Source organism: Sinohyriopsis cumingii, chromosome 1 (assembly GCF_028554795.1).
Source record: "Sinohyriopsis cumingii isolate HCF-2022 chromosome 1, ASM2855479v2, whole genome shotgun sequence".
NCBI lineage: Eukaryota > Metazoa > Mollusca > Bivalvia > Unionida > Unionidae > Sinohyriopsis > Sinohyriopsis cumingii.
Genome location: NC_142961.1, coordinates 51,897,290 through 51,909,354, shown reverse-complemented (window position 1 = coordinate 51,909,354; position 12,065 = coordinate 51,897,290). Strand labels below are relative to the sequence as shown.

General features: G+C 34.1%; 1 protein-coding gene across 1 annotated transcript in view; it reads right to left on the bottom strand.

Annotated features, from left to right (window-relative positions):
- Positions 1-10,447, bottom strand: part of LOC149806869 (cAMP-dependent protein kinase catalytic subunit beta) — a 489,283-nt gene extending 478,836 nt beyond the window's left edge. Inside the window, exon 1 of the mRNA XM_089958918.1 lies at positions 10,053-10,447. The gene's annotated coding sequence lies outside the window, so the exon portion shown is untranslated. The remainder of the gene's footprint in view (positions 1-10,052) is intronic.
- Positions 10,448-12,065: the final 1,618 nt, after the last annotated feature.

Here is a 12,065-nt window from a genome sequence, read left to right as displayed (position 1 = left end):
TGTTACTTTGTTTAAGACTATAGAGTCGTATTACCTATAAAATATATTTTCCTATGACATTTGATCTCACCATCAAATCGTGGTCGAATAGTACACACACACAATATATAAACTTTAAAACCAAATGTACCTAGATAATGCGCTGATGTTTCGAATCTGTCGAAATGTCATGGATACCTTGGGTGTCTTATTTGTCAAACCAGGAGGATGTGCAATGCATCTGCTCGCTGCTAAATGTGCTTCTTTAGTAGCAAATAGTTTGCTGAAACCGACACCAAGAATTCTGTTCGTTCTTTCCAGAAACGTCCAGATATCCCCGATGAGTTCATCCCCAGTCAAATGGCTAACCGATAATGCAAACTTGAGACATTAAAATTTGAAATAAAGTGCTTAAATTCTTACTTTGGTATTGCCAATGCCATTGAACAAATGAGCTGTTATTGTTATGGGGTTTAACGCTTTTGTTCAGCACACCATAGGCTATAGATGGCGGCCATTACAGACTGGTGGAGGAAGAACCCGGGAAAACCCGAGAAAGAATCACTAACCTATGGGAAACTGATGTTAAGCTTTCGCACGTACCCACATTGGCCGAGCCCGAGACTCGAACCCATGCAGATAGAAATGAGATTGCAGTGATCCGTAACAGCGAGCGCCTTAGACCACCCGGGGTCCCCCGAACAAATGAGAAGAGACAGCTTGGCACAAGCATGTTTATCGTACACCTGCTGAAGCAACTCATAAAATATAGGACTACGGTAAGCTTTCCAAGCAGTACTTTAAGAAACTGTCTTAATTTTCCTTGTTTATAAGTAACACTTTCTGAAATAAACTGCATTCACTTTATTTTAAGCAGAACAATTGGAAAATATTAAAGTCCAACGTCGTAAAGACAAAATACAGGATCAGTTAAACAGATCGGAGCATATGTTATTCAACAAGATGCGGACAATACAAATAAATGCATTGAATGCAGTGTATATCTAACAGTAATCAAGATACATAACCTGGTATGTAACACTCGATTACATACATCAGCAAAGCTGGGGCATTAATGCGAACACACATTGTTGGCATCCACTCCCCACCCCCCGTGTTCATTTTAACGTTCATATGCAGCAAGGGTGCTGTGTACAGAGGCATGAGAGAACAACGTACATAAAGGTAGACTAGTGTTTAATAAGCAATTGAATTCGACAGCATTTGGTCGTGAAGATTCGGGATGTGTAGTATGTTTTATTATCTTGTGTTTGAAGATCTTTAAAGAATTTACATTAAAATGAACGATATTCGTCAGCTAATAGGATTTTAGATGAGTAAATATCCTATTTTATCATCTTGTTTGGGTTTCAAACATCACAGAAATTTGTAACATTTGGATAGGATAAGTTCAGTAAACGAGCCTCTTCAAAATAAACGTTGCGGATAAATTGATTTATAGTGTTTCAATAGTGTTTCTATAATTATCTAGTAAATTGTATATATATATATATATATATATATATATATATATATATATATATATATATATATATATGGCATCTGTAAACCACATATTAAATAGCTAACGTTTTTGTCGATGATGTACGCGCCTTTCTTAAGATAATATTTGTAAACATGTTTACATGGCCTTTTGAATTTGGAATCTTCTATGAAATCAACCTCTTCACATGTTTATTTGGGATTTATTTCACAATACTGTAAATTCCTTTTCAATTTTTGATTTTGTATTCTAGTGAAATAAATTATTTGTTGAATTTTACTAAACTTGTTGACATCGCTTTTTCTGTTAATAACAATTAAGACAATAGACTTGTAACAGTTATACTATTCTGGCTCTTGATGACCGACCAGTACACACTTTTGGTGAACTGAAAACAGTAGCATCCTGTTTTTGTGGTCATACACGGTAACAAGTCTTGTGATATTTTGATATCCGACGTTAAATGCCAGATGGACAGAAATACCTAACTAAAGAGAGCCCATATTATGTGAACGATCTACCGCCAAACTTCACCACCAATCCACATTAAGTGTGACAAAAATGTACAAATGCATCAATCGACGTACCTCTTTACGAACCAAAGGCAAAAACTTTATCCTTTAGACCTTCCCAAGCATTGGCTGTGTTTTACGAATTCCGCTATATGTAACGTTTCTGGCATGTCGAGACCAAATGGACATTCTCACTCTCTAAACAAAGTGTTGGCGAACCCTTAAAATTGCCCATTGAGTTAACATTATCACGGAAAGAGAAAATACGCCGTTCTATAAACTAAACTTTTTTGTGAAGTCTAGTTTTTGTAAATATCAAAGGAAATTTCTTTCAGACATCTGTTGATCGGGATTTACCATGCCCTCGTGCAAATTATGTCATCTTTATTGGAAACGGTTACTGCAAACTCAAAAAACTTTGACGATCATGATTTAGAGAAAATCATTATTCAGACAGAAGAAACAAACATTAAAACCTGTTGTTCCACGCGTAAAAATGTCTAATGAGATAATTTGATTAAATACGTAACTGTGTAACTCAGAATACTTCCAATTCCAATAAATTGAAGCTGAAATTCCGCATGCTGGATTTATTGACAGCAACACATATACAACTAACATTGTTTACGCGTCAGACGGAAAACAACAGTACAAAGTGCATCAAGTACAATGAAAGGTCTAGCTAAGATAACAGAAGAGCTCCATGAATATTTCTAACAGCAAATTATTTTCGACAAACTCTGACAATTACTTACCCACAGAACGGTGCAGTTTTAAATGTGACAGTGATAATCTAAAGCCCAAATCAAAAGCACTTGAAAGCCATGACTTATGTTGTAATTACAATTACTGTACAATACAATGACAATGGAGAATGCTTGACACGAATCACACAGTTCACTCAACACAGACAAAATTTAGCATGAACAAAGTGGCGATCAGTCGGTTATTGAATGAGAAAGGTGCAGACAGTGAAATATTTATCTTCATTAACAACAGTAACCCATCAATATGTGAAAAGCAATATAGACTCTTGAGACCAGATGGATAAAGCTTGTAAATGATGGAACTGTATTGTCAGCATACAGTATCCGAACGGAAGTAGACCCTGCTTTCAGATTGTATTGCATAAACAATATTGCACACTCTGATGATGTGAGGTAGGAGCGAGATTCTAACAATCGAAGCCATATTAGCCAAGAAACGATTCAACGCTACTCTTCATTTTGAAGGAACAACTACTATTCTGCTCAAAGATGGAATATACTAGTTCATCTACATGGTTTAATCTAACACATTACCCAAATGGATTATGTGGTCCCATTTCTAATGAGTTAAACTATCGATACAACATTTTTTAATCAAAAATATTTTTTTTTATTAAAAGCAACAAACATCCAAAACAACAGAAACCTCTCAGCAAAAATGATGTTATACAACTAGCAGAAACATATGTGACTTTGGCATTATTGTAGACATTGATAATTGAACATAGTTTCCTGCAGGTTGCTTTAAATCAGGGAACAGACTCTGTTTTACTTGTCCGTATATTCTTAATATAAAGGAACTATGATGGTGACTTAACCTCAAACAGAGTAGTAATGGATACAACTTAAAAAGGACATTTTAAAACTTCCATCGAGATATCATTATATTTATGTTACTTAATTCCTGGAAACTTAAACTCAAGTTATAATAATGAACTCGATAAAACGTTAATGTTGCATTTTGAAATATGTAACGGAGCAGTATGGTTGAGCAGGTTATATTTTTTGTTGTCATTTCAATACACGCTCTATCAATTAGCCAGATTGTCTTCAGGTTACTTAGGAACATAGACCTAACAATGATAAGCGCAACCACGATATTTTATAATAGAGAAAAAGAGTTTTCTGTAATGCAATTTACCGTAGAGAAAAACATTTACTTAATTTGTTCGGCAGCACTTACGAATTATTAATGTCATAATGCTAGGAGGCCAACATTGTAAATACACTTCTGTTCCACACTCAATGACTTAATGATAAAAGCTACGTAATTTTATGTAAAAGTATATTTTATACATGTCAAATTATGATTTTTAAAGATAATTATCTGATTGGCATTGAAAACTACCCTTCAGACTGCTAACAACGATTGACAGGGACAAGGAATCAATTGCCATTGCAAACTATTATTCAAACTACTAACAACGACTGACAGGGACAAGGACAATTGCCACTGAAAACTATCATTCAGACTACTAAGAACGACTGACAGGACAAGGACTCGGTACGATATTAGCAGGCGTTCAGTCATACAAAGTCAGGCTGAAATACAACTAATCATGGACTCTCAGATAAATATCAATAGCGTTGGCACTGACTATTTGCAGACAATTGTCATTTTATTATCTTAAAAGTGTACACAAGGAAAACAATGTGAGGAGGACAAAATACAAAATGAGTTCGACACAAACCTATTTAACAAATGGACATATGAACTGTGTATGGCGAAATTCTTTCCTTTCTACACATTTGATCCATATATCAGATGCAACTTTTATAGAATACATAGGAAATATACCAAGCACAGACAGCGATAAATTATTCCAATACTATATATTAAATCGGTTATACGTCCCAAAAACTACTAGTCCTAACGCTCATTTGGAACTAGTTGATTCCTGAAAGGAACTAGAGGATGAAACAACTGAAAAACGAATAGCTCTACAAACACCGTATAAATAGTTTGCTTACTCACATAACATTCCAGACTATTACATACAAAGAATTGATGAAGTTGACACCAAAACGTATGAAGTACTGAAACAAAATTCGTTCAGTATTTTAGACCACACAATCGGGGCCCCGGGCGACCGAGTGGTCTAAGGCGCTCGAATTTACAGATCACCTGTCTGCTTGGGTTCGAGTCCCTGGCTTTGCCAATGTCGGTATTGGAGAAACCCTGCCAGTATTTTTCCGTGGGTTGGTGGTTTCCCACCTCCCAGCTTTTCCCCCCACCAGATATACAGGCTGCCATACATAGTATATCGTGTGCTGAAAAATAGCGTTAAGCCCACAAGAAGAACCATAACAAGACTACAAAATCCAGATGATGAAGAAATTACAAAAAAATTTAATAACTTTTCAGGCATTGATTGTATTACAAATATTTGTTAGTAAGAGCATGAACAACTTCTTCGATTCATTATTCATTTAAAATAACACCAATTTAAGAACGAGGCGATCCATAAGTTACCCGAACATTATAGGGGTATAGCAGGACCCAGAGTACATAAACAAGTATCGGTAAACTATTCAACACTATTCTGAAAGACAGGCCAGATTTCTACCTTAGAGATTAAAAAGTTATTCGTCCCATAGAAATTTCTTTAAAATGTTGCTTATTTCATTTCAGGTCATGTTTGTCTCAAACATTTAATTGACAAACATCTTAGAATTGGTTTTTTAAATGTATATGCTTCTTTCATTGATTATAGTCCAGGACTTGAGGCAGTTATTCACAATGAAATCAAAATTAAACTATCTGAGTGAGTAATTAATAGATATTTTACATAATTGTAAACAATATATATATATATATATATATATATATATATATATATATATATATATATATATATATATATATATATATATATATATATATATATATATATATATATATATTCCAATAACCATTCTATTGTTAACATTACTAATACACTTATAGGCCACTTTTCATCTAAAATTAGTCCGCAAGGTGATTTACTTGGCACTACTTTATTAAAATTGTTGTCGGATCATTTACATGATGGTTTATACTAAAACAATCTACTTGGCATACTTATTATACTAGTTGATTGTCTACTTTATAATCATGATGTACTGGTTGACCTACGAGCATCATTTTAAGCACTTACGGTATTTTGCTATTTTAAAAAGTGGTGTTTAAGGAGCAACTTTTTTAAAGACTAAAATAATAATTTCCAATAATAATGGTAAATAAATTATTACAGGAAGGATTTATACTAAATGGACACTTAATGTGCACAAAATTATAATAATTACTAATAATCTTTGCAGTGCCTGGGAAAATCCAAGAGGTTAAAAAAACATTTCTTTATTTTAAAAAATCATAATTCAAAATATGCAGATTTAGCATCAGTTCGTGCTATACTGCACCTGTTTGACAACATGGTAAAACCTCTTCTGCTGTATAGCAGTGGGATAAGGAAAACATTTATTGTACAGTCAATAGAATACATAGCATATGAAACTTCCCAAGCAACAGTAGCTATGGTGTCTGCGAAGTCAATAAATTACACACAAAAGCTTTTAAATACAGCATTGCAGTAAATAGTACTGCCCAGTATTGCTCTGTTCTCTGAGCTTGGGCATTTCCCACTGTACTTTAACACAGTAAGTTATATATTCTTAGTGCCGGATAAGACTCTAACATAACCCTCTGGTTTACCCCAAACCGCGTGTCATACAAGTATATCACCTGACACGATTGGAGTCAGTCTCTTCGATAAATGTTTACCAGTAGCTGCATTTATTCCGTATTCTTGTCATCGTTTGCTTCGCAGAAAACGGTGCAATTCTTAAAGAAAGTGTGTCAAGAAGAATTACAAAATATGTAAGATTTACATATCAAGGAACTCATCTGTACCCACATGATCGTTTACAAAGAGATGACCTCATATATTATTTCATTAGAATACACATTAAGCGGAATACATGCTGCTGCTGGCAACCTTTTGGTAATATCATGCAAATCAAGTGAGATCAGGTGACTGATCAGCAGCATGTTGTCTTTAATAACCTGACACGGTCATTTGCATGATGACGGTAAACCGTGTGAACTTATAAACAGACTGTCAAAGTAGACATGTGTCCTACTGAAGACTTATAAACAGACTGACAAAGTAGACATGTATCCTTATGAAGACTTATAAACAGACTGACAAAGTAGACATATGTCCTACTGAAGACTTATAAACAGACTGACAAAGTAGACATGTATCCTTATGAAGACTTATAAACAGACTGACAAAGTAAACATATGTCCTACTGAAGACTTATAAACAAAGTAGACATATGTCCTACTGAAGACTTATAAACATGTCCTACTGAAGACTTATAAACAGACTGACGAAATAGACAGATGTCCTACTGAAGACTTATAAACAGACTGACAAAGTAGACATGTGTCCTTCTGAAGGCGTATAAACAGACTGACAAAGTAGACATGTCCTACTGAAGACTTATAAACAGACTGACAAAGTAGACATATGTCCTACTGAAGACTTATAATTAGACTGACAAAGTAGACATATGTCCTACTGAAGACTTATAATTAGACTGACAAAGTAGACATGTGTCCTACTGAAGACTTATTAACAGATTGACAAAGTAGACATGTATCCTAATGAAGACTTATAAACGAAGTAGACATATGTCCTACTGAAGACTTATAAACAGACAAAGTAGACACATATCCTACTGAAGACTTATAAAAAGACTGACAAAGTAGACATGTGTCCTTCTGAAGACGTATAAACAGACAAAGTAGACATTTGTCCTACTGAAGACTTATAAACAAAGTAGACATATGTCCTACTGAAGACTTATAAACAGACTGACGAAGCAGACATATGTCCTACTGAACACTTATAAACAGACTGACAAAGTAGACATGTGTCCTTCTGAAGACGTATAAACAGACTGACAAAGTAGACATATGCCCTACTGAAGACTTATAAACAGACTGACAAAGTAGACATATGCCCTACTGAAGACTTATAAACAGACTGACAAAGTAGACATATGTCCTACTGAAGACTTATAAACAGACTGACAAAGTAGGCATATGTCCTATTGAAGACTTATAAACAGACAGACAAAGTAGACATATCTCCTACTGAAGAGGGAGTGTTCGTTGCATAAGATATTAATTGTTCACGGTTTGATTCTTTGTAACGTCGTAGCAAGAAGTTTAACTTATGATGGATAACAATCAGTATCAATAAATCTCAGTCTAAATATTTGGAAAAATATGAGAAAAAGCTTGTAGTTCCAGATAAATGAGTACTTTTTAAGATACTTTTAAACGTGTAAATTATTTATCACTTCTCTCATGCCACAAATGAATAATATCTTTAAACTCTGCATTAACGTGCACCGTGTAAAAACTGAAAGTGGTAGCTATGAGAAAATAAAGGAATAACACAGTAATTTTATTTAGTCAGAAGGAAAATAAAGAACTTATGAATATTATACATTGTAGTAAGCAGAACACGAGATGCCATTTATCATTGAATACCCCCATATGTAAAAGAAAGAATACGTTTTTTAAATTACATTTAAGGGTTCTAGCTTTCCTCACATTGATGACCACATAACTTTTTCTGTTTCTCAGTGGTATTGAAAAGTGAATGAAAAAGTGAGAGAAATAGCTAACAGAAATCTGAACAAGAGCAGACGCGCATAGACAAGAATTATCTAGTCATCATTTATTTTCATATTGTTGCATGCTCCAGTCATTAACAATCAAACTTGATAATGGTGTCTTTTTGCTTTAAAACTAAGTGAATTATATATATCAGTGAGTGCTACTAATTAAGACATTTTTACCTCTTTGTTGGTTACACTGCCCAAGAAGAACTTTAGTTTTATTTATTTATTCGCAATAATCTGAAATTCAGTTTTAGTTCATGTTATTATGGAAATGACAATGATTCTGCAAATTCACGTAAGCCTGTTACAGTTGTTCATATATTCGCAATTGGATTTTTGGGGCATTGCAGCTTTATAAGTTACTTAGTAATACCCAAAATGGGCAACTATAATTGATGATTGATTCTTAACACCAATATAAAATATTACTTAGTCTTCAAATTGCATACTATTGCATACCATAATACAACCCCTAACTGTGCCGCAATAAATTGAAATGCTGAAAAGATATACACGACGAAACATGTAATATATTGGAAAGGTGCCATCATCGTTTAACAAAAAGAAACATATAAAGCCATCATTTCGTATTAGAGCTGTAAATGCGTGTAGTCAGAGTTGGGGAAGTCACCAAGATGCTATAACTAGAAATTATACCATTTACCATAACACACTTTGGTATATCCGCTACGAATAAGCGGAACACCATCGAAGTGTAAACACTATTGAATATATGGATACATTAATCTTTTTGTCCAAATATTGTTCTCTTTATCATTAATTTTGTTTTACAACAATCAGGCAATATTAGGAAGTTCTCGTGGATTAATAGTTTTAGTAAGAAGCAACTATGCGTTGCGTGGCATTCCTTAATTAGTAACCAGTCCTATTTTGTTTTCTTTTAATCATTCAATAGAACCTGGGAATGTTGTTCTTCACGAAGAAACAGAAACGGAAGATAGTTATTTTGGTAGAGGTATCTATCTTCTTTCAGTCAATAAACATGAGTGTCAGTACATGAACCGTTATGGGTAGGTGTTGGATGCAACTAAGTCATTTATATTTAGATGAATTATTTTTTGTCTCCAAGGTTTATGTCTAAGTTTGCGTTCATTTGTGATCTTTGTATAAAGAACAACACAAAAACCACACGAACAGAGGATTACGTAAAGACCACACGAATAATGGCTTACATTCAGGATTCAGTGTGGATATATATATTGTTTACTTTTCGCTTCAGGCCGATTACTTGGTTATGTGTGTTAGAAGTTACGATTAGGGAGCAACCTGTAAATGTGCATGGAGCGGGATTCAGGAAAGTTCACGTCTGATCTTGAATCAAACTTTTTGAGTCCCTTGTATGTAACTATGTAGTCATACGGTTGCAACGTGGTATTTTCAGCGAGGATCTATTAGTGATTAACGTAAGAGTATTGATAAATATGATCACAAACACATTCTCGCATGGACATGAAATACAATCCTTGGTTTTCTCCATACGTTAAGATAAATGTACTATTTCATATCAAGACCAAAGACTTGCTTTCATACTGTTATGATAAGCCGTAATGTATTTGGTACCAATATAAATAAAGGTAAACAAAAGTCACTCACCTGGAAAAGATACTTAATCCTATTTTCTTCCACTAAATTTCACGATAAATGGACATATGTATTGCAACACACACGTATTTGATCATATCCAAAAGTAATTAGGTTATCTACGTGTAGAATCCATTTATTAGAAAGAGCGTTCACTGTAACGTCAGGAGGAACAAACTTTTTCTTCCCTCTCTAACTCCCCCGCAAAAAATATATCACTATTGTTAAATCTCTTTTAGCTCCTTAACATCATGCTAAACGTGACTTCCTTTATACGCAAGATTGATAAGTGCGGACAGCATTACATGACGATTCCATCAGAATCGCTGGAATAGTCACTTTTGTTCGGTCGATTTTATCTTGAAATGCGCTCACTCGTAAGCTATCTTCATTGCCTACATCGTTCAGCCATTTCATTTCCCAGTCGATTTGCGTGCCTCTCGCACCAGACCAGACTTAAAAATCGCACTAGCTTACAATATTATTCGCAGCCTGGGTTTATTCCATTGATAGACAATAGTGAGAACAATCGAATTATTATAATCCATCCATACACACACACACACAGACACACACACACACACACGCTCGCGCGCTCGCGCGTTTCATTAAATATATATTAAACTTAATAATTTACAGCTCTACTTACATGGAATTATTAACAAGACCTTTATACCAAGATTGCTCAGAGTCTGTGAAGTACTTACAAAGATCTACATTTCGAATAGGGTGTATTTTTCAGTCCTATTGAGTACCTATCTAGAATGTTCCTTCTGTAGTTCTTATGCCTATCCAGACATTTTATAATGAGCCGTAGCAATTTCAAGTACTATTTTCAAGAATATGTTACATTAAAAATAGCAATTACAATCTGAATGTTCATTATCAAAAAAAGATGGCATTAAATTGTTGTAAAAGGTAGTCTTATTCTCAAAAATATATGCCCATAGATATGGTAAAGTAGATAAGAGTTATATAATTCTGAAAGCTTCTCGCCGTCTCCAATATTATCGTTGACATTGTTTTATCATCTAGCTATTAAAAATGTTAAATCTTACTGCAGTTACTGGCGTTGCCATTAGCATTATTTTTGCAAAAGTCGTCATCGTCATCATCATTACAATCATCAGCAGCAGAAACATGAATACAATGAAAATCAAGAAGAACGTCATGAATAATGGTGTCGGTACAGATATTGTTTATTACGCTCAATATTTTAATGTGTTTATGTCAGTGGTTACTTAAGCATGATATAAATAAAAGTCAGGCTGTCCAACGAACTTATGTAAATTATTTAAAGCTGCTATACGGCTTTCTATATAATATACGTGTTTCTTTAAAACATAGCATCGTGCTATCAACAGTGTACTAAATTTATTTCTGCCTTATCCTCCAAGAGAGCAGTCCAATCGTCTGCAATCAATGAGAAAACATTATATATTTAACATCCTCAAGATAGTACGAAACACTAGACATGTTCCAGTGAACAAAAAATAATAGCAATTCCTTTGAGAACACTAGTCATTATATATTTGCAAGAGAACACACAACGCCAGACATGCGCTAAAGAACACTAAAAAGTAGACATCCGCCAAATAGTACTTAAAACAAACTTCCGCCAGAAAACATTATTAGCCAGAAATTCGCTAATGAACACTAAACATTAAAGTTCTACCAAGCGAAATTAAACACTAGGCATATATGATACGCTAAGCCTGCGAGTTGAAAACTCAAAACGCGAGACATCTTTACGAGAACAATAAACATCATGCAAACGAAATGCGTACATTGTCGAACATAAATTGCAAGATATCCACTATATGCACTAAATATTATACAAGTACCAGAAACCATGCATACGCCATTAATTAAATATAGTAGACAAGTTACCAATTCAACAAATCCAAACCATCCACTAAATAGCACATTCAATACAAACAAAAAATATCAGTTATGATGTTTTAAGCTAAGTAACAGGCATAATCGAAACGAACAAGCTTATTAAGATCAACAATTACATTTACT